General features: G+C 46.3%; 2 protein-coding genes and 1 pseudogene across 27 annotated transcripts in view; 1 reads left to right on the forward strand and 2 right to left on the reverse strand.

Moving 5' to 3' along the window:
- Positions 1-10483, reverse strand: part of ZNF599 (zinc finger protein 599) — a 45026-nt gene extending 34543 nt beyond the window's left edge. For 3 of the 4 annotated variants that reach the window (XM_072781519.1, XM_072781545.1, XM_072781529.1), the window contains exons 1-2: positions 10419-10477; positions 9783-9894 (exon numbers count right to left, since the gene is read on the reverse strand). The gene's annotated coding sequence lies outside the window, so the exon portion shown is untranslated. Of the gene's footprint in view, positions 1-9782; positions 9895-10418 lie in introns of all 4 variants that reach the window. The other variant, XM_072781555.1, reaches the window with a different exon arrangement.
- A 2017-nt stretch (positions 10484-12500) lies between these two features.
- LOC140607289 (histo-blood group ABO system transferase-like) overlaps positions 12501-21744 on the forward strand; it is a 29554-nt gene continuing 20310 nt past the window's right edge. For 2 of the 23 annotated variants that reach the window (XR_012009432.1, XR_012009431.1), the window contains exons 1-5: positions 12502-12776; positions 13435-13596; positions 13921-14057; positions 15065-15103; positions 15678-15759. The gene's annotated coding sequence lies outside the window, so the exon portion shown is untranslated. Of the gene's footprint in view, positions 12777-13434; positions 13597-13629; positions 13648-13920; positions 14058-15048; positions 15104-15674; positions 15760-16895; positions 17966-20315; positions 20906-21744 lie in introns of those variants that run through there. The other 21 variants (XM_072781942.1, XM_072782083.1, XR_012009426.1 and 18 more) reach the window with 20 other exon arrangements.
- Positions 14927-21154, reverse strand: LOC140607362 (histo-blood group ABO system transferase pseudogene; annotated as a pseudogene).

Raw genomic sequence — 21744 nt, forward strand, 5'->3', positions numbered from 1 at the left:
CTAAAATTTAAAAAGAGATGGTGACTCTCTTTTTAAATTTTTTTTTTTGGACTTTTTAATTTTTTAAAGAGAGGAGTTGGGACACATGCTCGCCCTGTGTAGATGCAGTAAACTATCTAAGGTAACCAACCACCCACCCTGGTTTGACCAGACTGTCTTGGTTTTAGCACTGAGAGTCCCATGTACTGGAAATACCCTTCCCAGGACAAAGGTCCCAGTGTTCAGTGATAGCTACAGAGCTTGGCAGCAAACCCACGCACTAGCCAAAAATATATGGGCTGAAAGCAAAACTTGTTTTTAATGCCAGGGATGGTATAGATTACTGGCTATGTGTAGCTACTGTAGCTGGTCCAGTTCACACCTAGTGACTTTAGGATGAGGCATCATGTATAAATGATACCTTAACCTGATCACACCTAATGTACATAATTATTAATGAAGCCACAGAAAGTGAAACAATTTCCTTATCCACATTGATCCCACCCATATCAGACATTCTTGGCTGAGTTCTTTCCTCTTCTTGCATATCTGTCCTTGTTTTTGTTTTCTATCACTGCTTTAAAAACAAAACAAAAACAAACCATAAATTCATTGTTTGAAAACAACACATAATTTATTATCTTGAAGGTTCCTAGCCCTTGAACTTCAAAGTTCAAAGGCTCTGCTGGGTGTTTTGATAAAAACCCACAGGGACAAACTCAAGGTATTGGTCAGGGCTAGAGTTTTCATCTGGGGCCCTGGGCCCTCTTCCACAGCCACTTTGGTTTGGGTTTTGGTTTTCAGAATTCATTTCCTACTCCGAGATTCCTTGTGCTCTCCTTGTTTTTTTTTTTTTTAAGCCAGCAACACTGGGTTGAGTGCTTCTCTCATGCTTTGAATCTCTCTTCCTTCCTTTTTACCAACCAACCAAAGAAACTACTCTGCATTGGGCTCCTGAGATTAGAATAGATCCACCCAGATAATCCAGAATAATCTCATTTGAAGAGCCACGGATTTGTAACTTGCTCCCATATACAAAATCTCATTTGCTACATTCAGCATTTTCACAGGAGTCACATCCAGGGGCAAACCAGAATGGGTTCCAAAATTCAGTAGACCATGTTCCCCTTTATCTGTAAGTTTATATCTAAATCAATGTCTTTGTATAGGTTCTGTAGCATATTTCTATTTTCTTAGTAGTAGGTGTGGAATTATTTTATTTATATGAACTGAATAGTTTATCCACACAACTCAGCTAACGAGCATCCTCATGTCAATATTAGAGGCTCTAGATGCCAGGGTCTGTTACACAGCACAACTGGACTCAAAATACATTTTGTTCAAAAAAAATGTTTTGTCTAAGTTCCACACAATGTCCTTAATTGTAACAGTCTGTTTCTGAATAATGCTGATTTCCCTGATTTTTGGAACCAAATGAATCCTTTTGGGGAAGTTTTAATTTTATTTACTTGTATGGATTTTTTTCTCTACTTCACCTGATAGTCACCTGATAGTTTCTTAAAGAAACTCTTAGTATATGCATTAGTTTGCTAGGGTTGCCATAACAAAACACCACAGTTTAGGTGGCTCAAGCAACAGAATTTTTTTTTTTTTTTTTTTTTTTGCGGTGTGGAGGCCAGAAGTGCAACATGAAGATGTTGGCAGGTTGGTTTCTTTGGAGGTCTCTCTCCTTGGCTTGCAGATGAGCTATGTTGTTCCTATGTCTTCACATGGTTGTCCCTCCTTCTGTGTTGTCTGTATCTGAATCTCCTCTTTTGATAAGGACAGCAGTCATATTGGAATTGGGTCCACCCATGCAAACTCATTTTCCTTTTAATTATCTTTTAAAAACCCTTTCTCCAAATACAGTCACATTCTGAGGTAAGAGGAGCTAGGACTTCAACATATTTGGGGGAACACAATTCAGCCCATAACACTGTGAAATATGGCAAACATGTAAGAAATGTGAAACTATTTATGTAGATTTTAATGAATCTTTTTAACTTGATACCTGTGTAACTACCACTGAAGGCAACGAAAAGAATAGTAGCAATGCCCATAGTCCAGAGAACTCCAATGCAGTCACAATGAGCTCCTCCCCCCAAACCAAGAGGAGGTCCAAAACCTAATTTTGAAAGTTGGTATTACCCGTCTTGTTGGATACTTTTTCCTATAGTGTCTGAGATCCAAACATATAGTTTGATTTTGGCTGTTAGCGACCTTTATATGAATGAAATCCTAAATTAGGGGCTCTGTTTGGTCTCATTAGTGTCTTCAAAATAAACATGATTCACTCGTGTCATCCTGTGTATCTGGATATTCTCCATTTTCATCGCTGTAGTGCCGACAATTTACCTATCCTTTCTGCTGTTGCTGCACCTTTGTATGGCTTTCAGCTACTGGTAACATAAACATGCTGCTGTGAGTTTTGTCCATGTATTCTGATGCACATAAAATAGAGTCTTCCAAAGCAGTAGTTTACACACTTGTTAGAACAAGGAGACAAAAGCAAATAAAAGTGCAAAAGATTTATTTTCACTTAATGGTATTGTGAAACACTATCTTCAGCATGAGCTGAAGAAGCTTCTTTTTCAAGTGAACTTGGAATGTTTACGGGTTAGGCATATATTTGGTCATAAACTAAATGTCAACAAATTTCCAAAGATTGAACATATACAGTTTTTTTCCATAGACACAGCAGAATTAAAGCAGAAACCAATGACTAAGATATTTGAAAAACTACAGAGATTTACTAATAAAGGAAAACAAACTTTCACATAACCCATGGGTCAAAGAAGAAATGACAAAAATAGAAACAAAAATAATTTGAACTGCATGATAATTAAAACAGAGTAAACAAAAATTTACTGAATGTAGTAAAGCAGTGCATAAAGGAATGTTGAAGATTTAAGTTTTTATATTAAAAAAAGGTCTAAAGAGAGTGATTGAAGGTTCTATCTTAACAGAAATAGAAAGCAAGTTAAATACAAAATAGAAATAACAAATAAAAGACTAGAAAGAAAAAACATAGGGCACAGAAAATTAAAGTTAGGTTGCTAAAAAGTAAATACAATGGATAAAATCTAGTAAGATTAACCATGAAATAAAGAGTGAAAATTCAAATTATCAATATCAGGGGGAATAGGTAACATTGCTACAATTCTGAAGACATTCAAATTTAAGGTGACTAGAAACACCATTATGGAAGAAAATTCAAGGTTCAAATAGATTTCCTGGTGAATTTCATCATACATAGAAGATATTTTACCAATGTTATACAAACACTCAGAAAATACAAAAGAATGGGCCACCTGGGTGGTTCAGCTATTGAGTGTCTGCCTTCAGCCCAGGGTGTGATCCTGGGGTCCCAGGATGGAGTCCACATTGAGCTTCCTGCATGGAGCCTGCTTCTTCCACTCCCTATGTCTCTGCCTCTCTCTCTCTCTCTCTCTCTCTCTCTCTCTCTGTCTCTCATGAATAAATAAGTAAAATCTTTTTTTTTTAATTTTTTTAAATTTATTTATGATAGTCACACACAGAGAGAGAGGCAGAGACATAGGCAGAGGGAGAAGCAGGCTCCATGCACTGGGAGCCCGACGTGGGATTCGATCCCGGGTCTCCAGGATCGTTCCCTGGGCCAAAGGCAGGCGCTAAACCACTGCGCCACCCAGGGTTCCCAAAAATAAGTAAAATCTTTAAAGAAAAGAAAATAGACACAGAACAGAGTTTCTTCATCCATTCTATGAAGTTAACACTCCCTTCATACCACAATACAGTAATAAAGGTATGGATTAGTATACCTCATAAGCACAGATATGACAGTCTTTAACATATATGGAAATCAATCCTAACCAAATTTATTTTTTTTGTTTGTTTTGTTTTAATTTTTCTTTTTTTCTTTTCTAACCAAATTTAAAAAGGTAACCTAGAATGACCCAGGGGAATTTGCAGTAGGAATGCAAGGTTGGTTTAATATGTAAGATCAATCAATGCAATTTACCATGGTAAGAGAAGGAGAAAAGCCCTCTGCATATCTCATAGCTGTAGGGGAAGTAATTGAGGAAGTTTAAATTGCCTTAAATCTCTCTGAGGGGATCCCTGATTGGCTCAGTGGATAGCGGCTGCCTTCGACTCAGGGCGTGATCCTGGAGTCCCGGGATCGAGTCCCACATCAGGCTCCCTACATGGAGCCGGGTTCTTCCTCTGCCTGTGTCTCTGCCTGTGTCTTTCATGAATAAATAAAATCTTAAAAAAAAAAAAACAAAATCTCTCTCTAAAAAGTAGGAACTAAGAGAATCTCCTTCACCCTAAGGCAAAGCAGGGTTAAGAAGTTACCACGAGAGATTATGCCTGGACAGAAGGCTCTTAAACCAGTGGATTCTGCACCCAATTGCAGTGCATCTTGTGTCCTTGCATCTGGGACAAGAGTTCCTACACACAGTTGTGTGGTTTCCCACAGACGACAACAGGTGCCTGTGGAGGTGTGATGGCACCTGCTGATCACTGTCCTACACCTTCTGAGGGACAGGAGCCCAGCATGGTCTGTGGGTGCCTAACGAGCACAACCAATTCAGACCTAGTAGGCAGGGTGTGATCCTCCAGGGGTGCCATGGTGCTGAGCAGTCTGACTCTAAAAATGGTGGTCCATGGTGCCTGCTGATGAGGGGCTACCACAGTCAGGTAGTGGATGCGTGAGCTCTGGAATGAGACAGACCAGCTTCAAATACTGGCTTCGCTACCATTGGGGATCTCAGGAAGGTTCTGAGGGTTCAGTGCTCTTTGTAATTTGTAAAATGTGTACAAAGACGTGAAGAGAACCTGCCTGCCTGGAAGGGATGTTACGGGGTAGAGCATCTGGGCAGGTTAGGCTGCTCCATCTGCCCCGACCACAGAAAATGCTGCAGCCCACTTGGTGATACTTGGGTCTCACATGTTACCAGGAACCACAAAGGAGGCTTGTCCTACTAGGGTAGACCCCTATAAGCAGGTGTCCCCAAACCCAACCCCACACATTCCAGTGATGAGTCACAAGCATCAGGCTCAAAGTGCACGGTCTGCCCTAGAACGTGGGTAGCTAGGAGGCACTTGCTACGTTCCCAGGACCGACACGGAATCCACTGCTCCTCATGGGCTCTTCTTAAAAAGCAAGCTTGTCCCCTTTCCCCACCCAGCTCTTGTTCCCCAAGCAGCTATCACTGCCCCTTCATCCAGCCCCCCCATTTGTCTCCCTCACGTCCCCCAGTCCCTCAGTTCTCAGTGGGAGCCCATCACTGCTTCCCTGTCTCTACCCCAGGCAGTCAGCACAGCTGGAGATGTGACCTCCCAGTGCATGTCGGAGGGAGGTGTAACCAATGTGGGCACAGCTCCCCATTTTCAGAGTCGGCCTCCCAGGGCCCATCGTTACCAGCCAATCCATCACTGGTTTTGCGGTTGCCTGCTTTCAGGCCCAGGACTTCAGCCAACTGGGCATCCACACTCGCCCCGGACTTTGATGAAATGGATGTGGCTACCATCACCCCTCCTGGCCTCCTCCTGACAGCACCCCCACCCCCGCACACGACAGCTTTGCTAGCTCTAACCTGTGTGAAATCTGGCAGCCCCAGGACAGGCTCCGGACTTCACCTCCACTGAAGCACAGCCACACGGTGGGAGCACCACTCAGTCACTTTTGCATGTGTGACACACGCATGGTCCACATTTGGCATCTCTGTCAGCCGCCCTTGGGTGGACCCCGGGGATTTTCCCCATTTGCACAGCTGCTGATTCTGGAACAGGAGCCCTCGTCAGGATGCCCAGGTCTAGGCACAGCTCACACTTTGCTACCATCACTCCAGACCCCATTTCCTTTCAAGGCATCTGCAGCTCCTTGGGGTAATGACAGGTCTGGGGTGAGCAGGTCAGTCCTGGGCCCCAGCTCCATGTCTGAAGCACTCAGCTTTAGGACAGGGCTGAGGGGTACAATCAGCACTTCAACTCATGTTGGGGGAGGCTGACACCTGAACCCCAGAGTCCCGCCAGCCCGTAGCATCTCTGTTACAGTGGACAGACAGAGCCTCTCTTGGGAGACACTTTCCTTCTTCCCCAAAGTCAGACCACCTGGAATCCCCAGGCCAAGCACACTCATTCCTAGTGGTGGAGACACCATCTCTGAAAACACATGGGCCAGAAGACACTTCTGTTCCTCCTTGTGTTCAGATCACCTGCAAACCCCTCCCTCAGAGGGGCAAGAGCACAGCTGTGTTTGGAGGTCCTTATGTTCCACCTGCAGTCTGAGCACCCGGGTTCCACGTGTCCAGAACACAGAGACCGTTCCAGTGAGAGGGCCCAAGACATAAGTGTGCTGGAGAATCAGTCTTCTCGTCTGGGGTCTTGTCAGGGCACCTGGGGCCCATTTGGCCAGAGTCAACCTGTTACTGTGGAGAAGAAACCCAGGCCTGAAGATACTTCTGTTCCCGCCTGGTGTCCCACACGTCAGGGCCACCTGGCCAGGGCACCTCTGGACTGTGTCACACACATGGCTGGAGAGACTGGTATCCACGAACACCCCCAGGGCACCTGGTGCCGAGCGCACACAGGACAGGGAGTCTAGTGGGAGGAAGGAGCGCCATATCCGTGCCTGGACATACTTCTATTTCCACCATCATTCCAGGCAGCTGGGATGCTCATGGCCGGAGCCCATGTGCTGCAGTCAGAAGGGACAATGTCACTTTTAGGGAGACACCTGCAATCTTGCCCTTCAGGCAGTTCCCTGGGGCCTTCCTGGCCAGGACGTCCCCTTTGCTTCGACACCACTGAGAAAATATCTGTGCTGCAGCCGCTTTTCCACCTCCCTCTGAGCAGGTCCAAGATGCCTCTTCAGTGGGTCCAGCACGGAGCAGCCTTGCCTCTGGGGCAGCCTTGTCAACGGTCCAGGCAGTCCTTGGGGACACGGGGGGGGGGGGCGCCTCCCAGTGCTTTTGTTCTCAGGCAAGAACGAGGATCTCAGCAACTAGGAGGCAAGAGCCTGCCTTTGGTCCAGGGGGTTATCCTGGAGTCCCGGGATCGAATCCCACATCAGGCTCCCTGCATGGAGCCTGCTTCTCCCTCTGCCTGTGTCTCTGTCTCTCTCTCAAATAAATAAATCTTTAAGAAAAATTAAAAAAATAAATGTCCTCATTTGATTTAATGTAATACACTCTGCCAATAATCCATAACACTCACACTTCACCCGGTGAGGACTGGCTTGGTGGGGAAAAGAAAGAAAAATTGATGTCTGTTTTATAAGTTTTGAAAACTTTAAGTCAAGATCAAGCTGAGAACAATAGCTATTGTTCTCATGCTGCTTTAAAGAAACATAATGATTCTCTTTTCTGGTAAACAACTGGATAGGCTGTATTTGGAAAAACAAGTCTTCCCATCGTTTAACCCACGGAAATATGAAATTGCAAGAGTTACAACGTCCTTCAAGCTTGGCTTGCCTCATAGTTGTGCTGTGTCTCCACTAGACCTTATTGCTGAAAAGAGAATCTTTTCTAACTCATTTTACAGCCCATAGAACCCATCTGAAGATGGGGGAAAGCAAAAACAGCAGGCATTTCCCTCAGCTACTTACCTGTTATTTTATTAAACATTTATTTGGTGGTTACCCTGCACTAGACAGTGTGGCAGATGCTAGCGATACAGAGTTTAAAGATATATATAATGTATAATATACTGAGAGTCCCACGAATAAACCGCATATTACACAGGAGGGGGGAGTGGTTGGGATTTCGAAGCAGGTGGGAAGCACATAAAACTGAGTCTGGGAGGGATGGAACTTGAATTACACCTTGAGAAGGATGAAGTGGTCAGGTAGAGAAGGAATATTCTCAGGTCAGGGAAATACCAGGTGAAAGCAGGGGAAGAGGAGCAATCATGATGCAGTGGGCACCAGGCAGTATATTCTCTGCAACCACAATAGAATTCAAGGAGGATCAATAATAATATGAGTAGAGCAGCCCGGGTGGCTCAGCGGTTTAGTGCCACCTTCAGCCCAGGGTGTGATCCTGGAGACCCTGGATCGAGTCCCACGTCAGGTTCCCTGCATGGAGCCTGCTTCTCCCTCTGCCTGTGTCCCTGCCTCTCTCTCTCTCGCTGTCTTTCATGAGTAAATAAATAAAATTTAAAAAAACTGGGGGATCCCTGGGTGGCGCAGTGGTTTGGCGCCTGCCTTTGGCCCAGGGCGCGATCCTGGAGACCTGGGATCGAATCCCACGTCGGGCTCCCGGTGCATGGAGCCTGCTTCTCCCTCTGCCTGTGTCTCTGCCTCTCTCTCTCTCTCTGTGACTATCATAAATAAATAAAATTTAAAAAAAATAAAAAAAAAATAAAAAATAAATAAATAAATAAATAAATATATGAGTAGAGTATCCCCAAATATCCAGAAAGATAGCAAAACATACCTTTCATAACCAATGAGGAAAATATTTGAAACCTCATGGGAATTAAAACACAAAAATTAAAAATCTGTGAGATGAGGCTAAAGCAGAGGTCTTCAGGAAATTCTGAAGCTTTACATGTTTCCATGAAAAAGTAAGAAACAACTAAAAATAATGGTTCAAGTCCATCCTAAGAGCAATTAGTTTAAATAATATCCAAGATAAGAAATCAAATTACACTGCAGTGAAAGCCAACGAAGCTGAGAGAGGTTTTTTAAAAGATTGATAAAATTCATAAGCCTCTACTGAAACTGAAGGAGAATCAAAAAGAGAAAATTCCAATGACCAACGTTAGGAATCTAAAAGGGGGTACGACTGCCCCTCTGAAAGACAGGAATATGGTAACAAAGGACCACAAACCCCTTTCAAGGAAGAAAATGTCCACTTCCACATCTTCTGTTTTTTTTCACCTGATGAACTCTATAAAACCTAGAATGACATTATTTTATCAGTGTCACATAAATTCTTTCAGAAAACAGGGAGGTAAGTTTTGCTAACTCACTCTAGGAAGCCAGCATTACCTTCATCCCAAAACTCAGAACTAAAAAGAAAAGCACAGGTGAGTATCTCTCATAGCCCTAGATATCTTAATAACATTCTAGAAAGTTAAATCCTACCAAATATAACAGGGTGATCTATCATTAAATGGGGTTTTTCTCAAGAAGGTTAGGTTGTTTTGAGCGATTAATGCATTAATGTAGAATGACCATATTAAGAAACTGAAGGAGAAGAGTCCTAGGATCCTCTGGATGGTTGTGGGAACAGTACCTGACAACACTGAGTCCCCTTTCAAAGGAAAATGCTCAGCAAGGTAGGAATGGGAGAGTTTCTTTTGTATAATAAAGCACATGTCCACAGAAGCTCCAATCAACAGCACACTGAATGCTTTTACCCTATGAGCAGAAAAGGGGAAAGGATGTCCATTGTCTCCACTGTCTCCAGTCAACATTTTCCTGGATCTTGTAGCTGATGTCCACGGTAGAGAACTAATGCGAGACACACGGATTTCCGTAGGAGTGCCTTCCTTTCTCATAGAAAACATGACGTGCATGCAGTTAATCCAGGGGAATGTACAAAGAAACTACAAGAAGGAAGAAAGGAAGTGAGCAAGTTTCCCGTGTAAGGTCAACAGACAAAAGGCAGCCGCTTGTCTGTGTCCTACCGAGCACCAACACGTGTACAACGCAGATGAACCATACACGAACCTACACACATATCCTACTTGTGCACTGGGAAAGGTAACATTGCTAAGTCGTCGGCACCCTGAAAAGTGGCCTGTGGAATTCTGGTAGGTGATGTGGGTGCCCTGGGGTAAGGCTCTGAAGCCAGGCTACGTCCTGCACCCACCTGAGGCCTGTCTCCTGTCCTCGTACCTGGGAGATGGCTCGCAGACAGCTGTTAGTCGGCTGCAAGTCTTCCTTAGACAAGAAATGCCTGATGGTGCTGACAGTTGTGTTCCCTGAAGATGGAAAGGAAAGGAAAACTACCTGGGTTGGAAGCTTCCCCATTCAGAGGAAACATTATTGCGTACAGAGTCGAGTAGGAAACCTTAGGAAGGGAGGTGATTTGAGCAAGGTGCCAGCTACAAAATCATACAGATATGTTTCCTGTAAACTAGCAATGAACTATCGAGAGCCATCACCAATCCCATACAGTACTTAAATAGGAAAAGCTGAAGTATATACGAGTGGCTGCGAACTTCGTTAAGAGTCCGGTAAATGAATAGGATAGGCTCTGTGAATCCTTTACGGGCTCTCTGTCACATATTCTGTGTGTGTGTGTGTGTGTGTGTGTGTGTGTGTGTGTGTTACAAGTATTTAAAATTGTTAGCATGGTTTTTAGCTCCCCGGTGTTACAAATGAGGCTATGGGTTGAGTCTGGCACACAGGCCTCCGTGTTGGCTCCCACTATATTGGCCACAGAAGATGAAAAAGTCCTAAGTGCATGCAGGTCCCTGCTGTCTCTGTGGCCCCGACAAGTTACCGTCGGCAAATTGTCCGTTTTGTCGCGGACTCTGCCCCCTGAGCTCTGAGTTACTCTGAGAAATGCTGGTGCCCTGGGGCCGCGGTGCTTCCGGGCAGGGAACCCAGCTCCGGGGAGGGGCGCTCCCAGCCCGAGGTCTGCGCGGGAGGCGACCCCAGGGGAAAGCTGCCGTGGAGATGCGGGCACCGGGCGGCCCCGGCCCACGCGTGAGGGACCCAGGCCCCGAGCCCCGCGGCCCCCGACCGTTGGCCGTTGTCTGCCCCCCGCCCGCGCCCCGAGCCCCGGGACAGGCTGCGGCCACCGCGGGTTCGGCCGCCGCGACGCCTCGCTCGCGTGTCCACGAGGCCAGGACCCGTGGGCGCGCAGTGGGCTCCTCGCGCCGCGGTGCAGCCTGCGGCCCCGCATAGGGGTGCCCCGTGGGGCCTGGGTCCCCGGGGGCTGGAAGGGTCCTGGCTCTGCACCTCGTGCCCCCTGTGGCCGGCAGCGCTGTAACCGAGCCCACAGCCCCGGGGCTGCTCCTGGGGCTCCCTGGGCCCTGCTCTCTGTGCAGGCCGCACTCCCAGGAGCAGCTGCCGTGTCTGCAGAGGCAGCAACGTTTGCAAACCCTCCCCCAATTTCCATTTGTTCACCAATCTAGAGCTCTCCAAACCCAGTCCTTTGGGGTTTTTATGGAGGCTTCCTTGCATCTTCATAATTGACTAAATCAGTGGATTGTCCACTTCCAGTCTCTCTCCCCTCCTCAGACGTGGGGGTGAGATGGGGTGACTGTTCCAATTGCTTGATCACATGATTGGTTCTCCTCTTAACTAACCCTGCCCTGATGTGAGGTCCTAAAGTCACCTTCTTCATAACAAGACACCTTTTACCTCTATGGCGACTAAAAGTTTTCAGGAAATGTGGATGAGAACTAAATATAACTAAGAAATATATATTTGATCATTCACGTATGTTTCTTGTAAATCATTATGTGGCAGCCCTAAATCCTCACCTTGTATTCAGAACTGAGCCCAGTACAATCAAAACTGAAGTCTAGTGTCCCTATTAAAATAGTTCCTGGGATCCCTGGGTGGCGCAGCGGTTTAGCGCCTGCCTTTGGCCCAGGGCGCGATCCTGGACACCCGGAATCGAATCCCACTTCAGGCTCCCGGTGCATGGAGCCTGCTTCTCCCTCTGCCTATGTCTCTGCCTCTCTCTCTCTCTCTCTCTCTCTCTCTCTGTGACTATCATAAATAAATAAAAATTAAAAAAAATAAAATAGTTCCTGAGGATAATATGCTTTTACTACTTCGGTTTTGTTTTAACATATTTAATCATATGGATTAAGAAGTATCAAGGGACACTTGGATGGCTCAGTGGTTGAGCATCTGCCTTTGTCTCTTTGGCATGATCTCAGGATGGGTGATGGAGTCCTGCATCAGGCTCCTAGCAGGGGGCTTGCTTGTCCCTCTGCCAATGTCTCTGCCTCTCTGTGTCTCTCATGAATAAATAAATAAAAATCTTTAAAAAAAATTTTTTTTAAGAAATATTGTCAGGATAAAACAGTTTGCTCCTAGATTTGAACAGATTGGGAGTTGTTCTATTTGAATGGTGGCCCAGCACAACATCCACCTAACATCTCTTCCGTGAAACCCCCGTGGTGGCCTTATCTGGCGTGTTTTTCTTTCTCATCTTTGAACAAATTGAGGTCTAAAACTTCAGTCTAGAGATATTTGGGAAGAATCCAGATAACACCTATTAGTTCCCTGCTGATAGGGAACACATCGTTATCAGACTGATATTGCAGTATTTTGCAGCTTTGGAGGACATCTGAAATAAGGTCTCTAAACATTTGTGATGCATACTACACTATAAGGACACCTGAGGGCGTCTCTTTAAGGGGAATGAGATTCCCTCCAGTTCTCAGACCTTCAGAGCACCATTTCTCAGTACGAAGCCCTTCCTTAGCCTGTATCGGCTTGCCTGCAGTGGGTGCAACTCTGGTCTCGTGACCCGTGGGGACTACATTACCCAGGTGCCCCTGCGCGGTGTATCTGCAGCACTGGGCCGGTGAAGGCCCTGGAGAGATGCCTTTGCGAGGAGGCGGAAGCAGGCAGGCGGGACTTCCGGCTTCTCCTGGTGGAGGTCATGTTTGTTGCCCTTGAGCCTGGCACCTGATCTAATTCTTAGGTATAGTTGGTGGAACTCAGGGAAAGTGAGCGGGAGGCACGAAAGTAGGTGTGTCCCTGTTGTGCCCAAGATTGCGCATCCGAGAAACCACCAAGGAGCCGACACTGATGCAAACACACGAGGGTTTATTAGCAAGCTCGAGCTCGGGTCCAAGTACACCCGACACAGTGGAGCAGGGACTTGGACCCTGAGGTGGGTTCCAACTGGGTTTTAAGGGCTGGTCCAGGGGACCTCCAGAAGGGCTGGAGGAATTTCTCAAGTTCCGTGTACATTCTGATATGGGGCTTCAAGGGCATTGAGCTCTGTTCTCATTCTAATATGGGGCTTCCTGCCCTTGGCCTGGGCTCTGCTCTTATGCTAATGTGGGGCTTTCTAGGACCTTAAGCTGTAAGCTCTTTTCTTCCTGTAACTGAAGTAATGTAATTTCAGCTCTTATTCCCAGGGGCCTGGGATGGCTGGATTTGTGCTAACGCTGAACTTAAGTGGACTTAAAGTGGAATGGCCTTAATTCTCTCGGCCTCCACATCCCCGCTGACGGAGGCAGTTCTGGGGCTTGTGACAGTGCTGCTTGGGGCGACCCCATGAGTTTGGCTGAGCCCGCAGCTCTCTGGCCTGGTTCCTGGCGACTTCCGGCTTTGCCTCACCGATGGGCCGTGCCGTCGTGTTGCCCCGATGGACCCTGTGTTCTGGGTGTCCATCCCCCTGGGAACGCCTGCCTCTGAATCCTAGAGACGCCAAGGAGGTGTCCCTGCACACTTAGCTTTCAGGCTGGGCTCCTCTTTAGGCCTGTGGTGCCTTCTTGGCCGTCAGGGGTGCCCGTTTTTGACCGTCGGGTGACTATCCTCTGCAGAGGCTTCGAAGTGCGATTGAGTGGAGTGTTCGGGAAACCTGGGCCCTGGCCCCATACACGGAAACAGACTGGGAGCCGTGCCGCCGCCTGGGCAGTTAGGCCTTCATTGCCAGGGTGATGGTAGCCATGGAGAATTGAGAGAACTGAGAGACTTGATGTGAGGTAGGATTTTCAAAGGTTCCTAAAGACGCCTCGGTGTAGAACAGACTTGGGGTGGGTAGGTGATGGGGGTGGAAGTGGGAAAGTTCAAGAAAGCTCCCTGCACAGAACCTGGGAGCCTTAGCATGAGGCTAGACCAGAGCAGTAGCCAGAGGGCCATCAAAGTAAAACGGCCGCTGGACAAAATTAAAACAAGCAAGGAAGACCATTCCAGGCCATTGCAATAGGACAGGGGCTCAACTCAACCCCACTGAAACTAAAGACAGGAGGCTTTTTTTAATTTTTATTTTTTTTATTTTTTTATTTTTATTTTTATTTTTTTGACAGGAGGCTTTTTAAGGGCTGGAGGGAGCCAGTGGAAAAGTCCCGGAGGACACCAGGTGGGGAAGTTGATCAGTGGAATCTATGGAGCATCTAGAGTTACTCCTGAGGTTGCAAATCTTTTCTTCTGTGATTAAATCGACGTAGGTGTTTTCTAATTGGTATCTACTGAAGTTAGGCTCCCACTCTCCAACAGAGACTGTGAGAGATGGGGGGCTGTGTCTCTCAGTGTTTACATTTCAAAGAGATGATTCCCACCTCTTTGAGAAAGTCCTTTCCTGGGTTTTTAATTGGGCTCGGAGAAGATCTACATATATTTCAAGGGACAGAGAAAGAATTTACAGTTGTGAGTTTCCTAAAGTAAATGCTCTAAGAAAAGGGAGGTTTGGGACCTGTAGTCAGGAAGAAACCTGAATAAAGTTTAGCCAGGGTGAGGAAATGTTAAGCCTGTCTTGGCAAGGAGGTAGAAATGATACAGTACAGGTAAACTTTAAGGAAAGAGGATTATTTTAAGGATGGAGGACTAGCCTCTACCCACCTGCCAAGGCCTATCCTCCATACCCCCTATTTTTAACTTAATGAGCTTAAAAAACAGCATTTGTTGTAAAATTAAGCAATTATTCCCCTAAATGTGTTCTGATAGGTAGTCAATTAAAATTTTAAGTGTAGGAATTTAACAAGGTGAACTTTGAAAGCACTTAATACTTGGTTTACCCCTTAATATCCAACTAAGCAATATACTAATACGCTAAAATCAGAAGTCTTAAATGTATTTTTAAATGCATAAAGGTAGCTGGAATACGTTCAGAATTTAAAAGTCCATCACTTAATTTGGACAGAGAACACTGACAAAAGCCTTAATTTTGTGGATAGCATATACTCAGCACTTAACATGTACTAATGTGTCTGATTCCCAACACCACCCTGGGAGGTTGGTTCCCTTACTATCCCCATTTTGCAGAAGAAGACACGGAAGCACAGAGGTTGAATTGTCCAAAAATGACACAGCTAATGAGGTCGAACTAATGACCGAGGCTCATTTATTAGACATTCAAATGGAGGTCACCTTCCCTTGGGGCAGTGATAAAAGTTTGGATGAGCCCTTGAGACTCTACCACGGGTACTATCATTTACAGTCCTATTCTTACAGGGACCCATGGCTGCAGGAATGTTTATGGACCATGCACAGGTAAGTGGAGGGTATCTCAGGCCCTTTCCCAACCCATCTTCACCCATACAGTCTCTGTGATTGTGGTGTCCCAGAATGCTGCACCTGCCACCCCCATGTCCGTTGGGACTTGGGCCCCTGGATTCCTCAAGGCTCAGGGTCCTGAACCGACAGCAGGGGTTGTATGAGGGGGTTTTCATTTCTGACAACCAATAGAATGCTGTGTTGAAGGCACAGAGATCAGCATTTGCAGATACTTGCAGGTGAAACTGAGTTGGCAGGTTTCAGAGAACTGCATGTTTCCCATTATGCCTGGTGGGACAGGGAGCAGAAACGCAGGGTCAGGCCTAGAATGGTAGTCTAAGAAACGCACTGTGCCTGTGTTCTGAGGATGTTCGGAATGTTGGAACATCCAGAGTAGAGGAGGGAGGTCATCTGAATCAGGTCTTAACAGACTTCCTCTGGCTGCAGACTGGGGAACAGAGTAGAGAGGAGAGTACTGAAGAGTCCAGATTAGTCTTGGTAGTGACTGGATCAGGCTGTTGGTTGTGGAGGTGGGAAAAACTTAGGGCTTCTGGATTTGTTTGTAAAGCAGGCCGGACTGCTTTCTTACACGGAGGGTGAAGGAAAGAAGAGACAGGGATCACTCCAAGAGTTTTGGCTTTTGCAGCTGGAAGGTAAGCGATGCCATCAACTGAGATGGAGGAGTCACATGTGGGAGTAAATCTCAGAGGGAGTGTCAGGAGCTCCAGAGACTTCCAAGTAGAGCATGATGCACACATTGTGGATTTGAATGTGAGGTTCAAGCTCAAAACACCACAAGGTGATGGCCTGTGTGGGGACCAGGGTCAAGCTGTGAGTCACATTAGGAGGAGATATGTTCAGATCATGGTGGCTAAGGGGCAGAAAAGGGGAGGACCTGGCTAGAGGACTGGGCCTGTGTCTTGGGCACCCGAATGGGGTTGATGAGCATCCCAAGGACAGATGACGGGGAGTGTGGCTGTGGGGGAGGAGGTGGGTATGGGAGAGAGGTGGGGCTAGAAGGGGGCCGAGCCTGGCACAGGGGAGTAGACATGGGATGGACGTGGAAGCACAACAGTAATGGGAGTGAGATGACAGGGAGGCCAAGGCTGGTGCCTCCTCAGCCCTCTAAGGGCTGGCCAGGCTTCTGTGGTGACCTTGTGGGGCCTGGAGAGCCTTACACAGGCTGGTAGATAAACTCAGGAGCAGACAGGAGGGTCACTGAAGGCCAGGGCCAGTGGGGAGGAGTGTTGGGCGAGGCTTGGCTGGAAAGAGGAAGGGTGAGTGTGGTGAGGGGACAGTGTGTACAGCACACAGCAGGAGAGGCTTAAGGTATCTGAGCCCTGCATGTGCTTCCAGGTGGCTGAGGCCGAAGCAGGAAAGGGCGTGGTGGAGAGGCCTTTGAAGCAGGGCTAGGGGCTTCCCCTGGCTTGTGGGCCACGCCAGGTCCAGGGCAGGAGGGATCCTGATTGTATTTGCCAAGCACTCTCTAGATGCCCAGTACAGAGTGGCATTTAGAGGCCAGGAACATACCTGGATGTGGGCTGGGGTGGAGGAGGTGGCCATGACGGGGGTAGGGGTGGGGCCTGGGGACAGGAGGGCAATGTGGTCCATGGAGCAATGCGCTCAGTGGAGAGAGGGAGAACTGAGGGTCCCATGGCCTTGGGCTGGGGTGGAAGAGATGGTCATGACAGGGGCGCTGGGGAGGGCAATGCACCAAAAGCACAGTGTGTGAAAGAAAAAATAATTTGAACCTTACTCAAATTAAAAACTTATCCTTTGAAAAACACAGTGTTAAAAAAATGAGAAGACAAGCCATGCACCAGGAGAAAATCTTTGCAAAGCACATATGTGATAAAGGACTGGTATTGAAAATACAGAAAACTCTTAAAACCTAACAATAAGAAAACAAAAATTCAGTTAAAAAGGGTATAAAATATCAGAACAGACATGTTCCCAGGAAGATATACGGAGGGCAAATAAGCATATGAAAGAATCAACTTCATGTATTATTAGGAAATTGCAAATTAAAACAACAATGAAACACCACTACACAGCAATTAGAATGGCCGATATCCAAAACAGAGGCACCAAATGATGGAAGTGTGCGGAGCGCAATCATGCATCGTCATTGGGAATGCAAAACAGGACAGGCACTTTGAAGACCGCTTGGCGGTTTCTTACAAAACTGAATCCACTCTTACCGTATGATCCAGCAGTTGTGCCATTTGATATTTATCCGTTGAAAACATGTATGTCCACATACAGTGCTTCCCACGAATATTTACAGTGTTATTCATAATTGCCAGAACCTGGAAGCAACAAAGATGCCCTTCAATAGATCAGTGGAAAAACAAACTGGCACATTTATATTATGGAATGTTATTCAGTGATAAAAAGAAATAAGCTACCAACCTATTAAAACACATGAAGAAACCTTAAATGGATATTGTTAAGTGAAGGAGGCCAATCTAAAAAGGCTACATACAAAAAAAAAAAAAAAAAAAGCTACATACTATATGGTTCCACATGACATTCTAGAAAGGCAAAACGATGGAGGCAGGAAAAAAGATGAGTGTTTGCTGTGAAAAGAGAGGGATGGATCGGTGGAGCACAGAGGATTTTTAGGGCAGGTCCTAAATGATACTGTAATGGCGAATACATGTTGTACTTTTGTCAAAAGCTATGGAATATACATGACAGAATAAAACCGAGTGTAAATTGTGGAATTCAGTGAATCATAATGTATCAGTATTAGCTGCACAATTATAGCAAATATACCATGCTAATAGAAGAGATTAATTATAAGGGAAATGGTGTGGAGAGGAAAAGTGGAAAGAAGGGGGGGTTGGCTGTGGAAACTCCATGTACTTTTTTTTTTTAAGATTTTATTTATCTGAAAGAGAGTGTGGAATATGAGTGGGGGGAGGGACAGAAGGAGAGGAAGAAGCAGACTCCTCTTTGAGCAGGGAGCCTGATGCAGGGACTAGGATCCTGAGTTTGTGATTTGAACCGAAGGTAGATGCTTAACCAATGAGCCACCAAGGCTCCCCCCTCCATGTACTTTCTATCAATTTTTCCATAAACCAAGAACTGCTTTAAAAAGTTTATTAAAGGGCAGCCCGGGTGGCTCAGCAGTTTAGCGCCCTGTTCAGCCCGAGGCCTGATCCTGGAGACCTGGGATCGAGTCCCACGTCAAGCTCCCTGCATGGAGCCTGCTTCTCCCTCTGCCTGTGTCTCTGCCTCTCTCTCTCTCTGTGTCTCTCATGAATAAATCAATAAAATCTTAAAAAAAAATCTATTAAAACAAAAGCATAGGAAACCAGAAATTAGACTGTATTTCATTTTCAGCTAGATAGAAGGTGCCCCCATGAGGTTTCTGGCTGGACAGAGGTCTAAAAAAATTGGAAGGCCAGCTCTCGGATACCCTTTCAGTCTGGAGTACAGGGGAGACCGTGGGCCAGGAAGCGAAGACCCAGCCTGCAAGACCTGCTCTGCAGCCACAGCTGGCAATCAGGTTTCTGAGATCCTATGGGAATATTTTCACCTTGCACTGGACAGAAACCATTTTTCCTGAATTATTCTCTTTTTTTAAAAAGATTTTTAATTTATTTATTCATGAGAGACAGAGAGAGAGAGGGAGGCAGAGACACAGGCAGAGGGAGAAGCAGACTCCATGCAGCGAGCCTGATGAACTCGATCCCGGGTCTCCAGGATCAGGCCCTGGGCTGAAGGCGGCACTAAACCGCTGAGCCACCCGGGCTGCCCTCCTGAATCATTCTTAAGTAAGATTAGGTTGATCAGTGTTGACATATATACGTGTATGAAAAACATACAACTTAGCATCAGAACCTTTAAATTTGGAAACGGCCCCACAATTAGTAAACTTTGCTGACTACAGAAGAGAAATAAAGTTTCCTGCTGTGCAACTTGGCCTCTCTTGTGGATGAAAGGAATACAGGACCAAGAAGATGCCAGATGTCAGGACACATGAAGGGCTTCATTGAATGGCACCAATATCATTGTTAAGTGAAAAGAGCGGGTTCTCAAGACAATTACTAACTTCCTATTATCATCTACAAGTTTTTTTCAACTGATGTGAGGCTGACAAATTGCTACTAAGTTGAAACTGACACAGAAGCAGTGAGGGATGGGGAGGTGGAGGCACCGTTGGTCTCTCACTGGACAGCTGGCAATGTTTTGGGATAGACAAGAAGACAGGTACCAGGAAAGAATGTCGTTTTTGGTGTCACCTTCTTTTAACTTTAACAAGGAAACTGAACAGATGACTTGGGTGGATCTGCTTGGCCTAGGACCAGAGCAGGCCTTCATGTGAATTAGTGCCACAGGAGGCAGGAGACTTTGTGTTCCCGAACCTCTTTCCTTTTCTGGAAAAGATCTTATCTCTGATCTCTGGTATGTCAGGAGAGGTTGAGACTACCCACCTCCTCCATCCTGAAAGGTGTTAGGAGCACAGGAAAAGAAAGGGAGGTTATACCTTCTCTTGTAAAACTGATTTTAATTTCATGCCAGGAGGAAGACTAGGGCTGCCTCACCATCACGTCTCTATTCTTTCTAGAAGCTTCCTTTGATAAGTCCCTATGTTCTGGTGATTATTCTGTAGTCACAAGTCTAATCCGCTTTATGTTAGAAGAAAAGTCTACTCCCTGATGATCCCAGATTTTCTTCAGTGTGTTATTACACATGTACTCAGGGGAGAGGACCTTGGAGGGTTTGTGGTAAAGCAGGTACTTATTCAGGTGGCTCTCATCATGCCAAATGGCCTCGATGTGGTTGGCTTGGTCGACCATCATTGCTTCGTGGCAGGCCTTGGTGAGCTTGTAAACCTCTGGCACTGACCCCCCGAATAAGGCCCCTGCATAATAAAAGTCCCCCTCATCTTCAGGAATATGGGCTTGTGACTGAGGCCGACGTTCATAGGGGAAGTCAGTCCGATTTAGCCTATAGTAGCGAAGATGGAGGGTGCCAAACAAGGAGGAGAGGATCTCCACGCCCACGTGGTCACTGAACCTCATGTGCACATCTGCACACACAAGGTAATCCACCTCCTGGTGGAAGCGCTGCTGGGAAAAGTTGCTGATCATCTCCATGCGCTGCATGGAGATGTCCTGCCAGTGGTCATAATAGCTCTCGACCTCAAGGATGATGATCTGCCTTCCTTTTTGGATGTTAAGATAAGGAACATATTCAGGCTTGTCAGTGAAGATGTAGTAGATCACCCTGTGTCCCACCATGAAGTACATCTCTGCAGACTGCAGGAACACATTCAGGTAGAATGTCTCTTGTTCAGTGAGAAACACAGTTAATCCAACGGTGGCATTCTGGAGTGAGAACTGCTCATTCAGGATGTCAGTATTGAAAGTCCCTTCCCAGATGATGGGAGCCAGCCAAGGGGTCACAACAAGGACATCTTTCCTAGCGGGTGTTAGCACCTGGGGCTGGCGATACACCATCCTTGATAATTTTCTACTTTGCTGGCCATAGATTTTGCTAACAGCCTTGCTTGTCCCAGGTGAGATGCTTCCTAGCATCTGGTTTCTTGGATTCAGGTAGCAATAGTAAAAGAAGGCCAAGACAAGAGCTACTGAAAGAGGGAAGTTCACTTGATGAAGCAAGTTACATTTTGAGTTCTCTGAGAATGTCCTCACCTGCTGAGCCATGGTTCCACTTCCAACTCTTACAGCCTTGATCTCCTAAGGTGCTGTTAAGGGCCCGTACCTGCTCGAGGTTCGACTCACAGAAGCTTCTGGGCAGAGTGATACAGAGCACATTGATTATAAGGTACTCACACCCTCTTTTCTCCTGAGGTCCTACCTCTGTGCAAGGCGCACCTGGAAACTGGGTGTCCAGGGTCACTGAGCTGAGTAAGATTCCCAGACTGGAAGAAGATTCTTGAGTTCAGTTCTGATTTGAGGTTGTATCCGAAGAACCAGGTAGCCAGACTCAGTCAGTGGGCCACTAGAACTTCTGGGCCAGCATGTAGGAGAGAAGTCTGGACTCCTCAAATAGGCTCTGGGAACTGGCTCATGATGATCACTGAGCAGGTCAAGGACAGAGATTGTGATGAAAGCAGGGCAGGGCCTGAATAGGGGGTTAGAGGGCTTGTGCTTCAGTCTTCTCTTGACATTTACTGGCTGTCAGACCTTTACAAAAAAAAACTAAATTTCCTGAAAGTCAATAAAGTTGAGAACAGAATGTCTTCAAGGTCACATCCAAGACAGGTGATGTGGGCCATCATTCAGAAGGCCTGATTTGGTAACAGTGCTGCAAGAGAGAGATCCTACAGATCAATGATTGTTTTCCTTTATTCCTCTTATAGTCACTTAAAATTCCACTGCGTACTTACTTTGCAGATACTAGGGCTTACACTGTGGTTAGGGTTAGGTTGCTAAACTTGTGCATTATATTGCTGACTCCTGAAAACAGGGCTGGGGGATGGGTACTGCACTATCCTCATGGTCTGAATGGGGGAAACATGCTCCCCATTGGGTGCATGGGGAGAGATGGGTGACCAGTCCACAACGACATGGCTTAACTGACTAAGTGTTGAAGCCAACTAAGCAGCCAGACTCCAGGATTGGAGTCTGATCCTCTGCCTTGCCTGTAAGTCCTGTGTGGTT

This window comes from Canis lupus, chromosome 1 (genome assembly GCF_048164855.1).
Source record: "Canis lupus baileyi chromosome 1, mCanLup2.hap1, whole genome shotgun sequence".
Classification (NCBI taxonomy): Eukaryota; Metazoa; Chordata; class Mammalia; order Carnivora; family Canidae; genus Canis; species Canis lupus.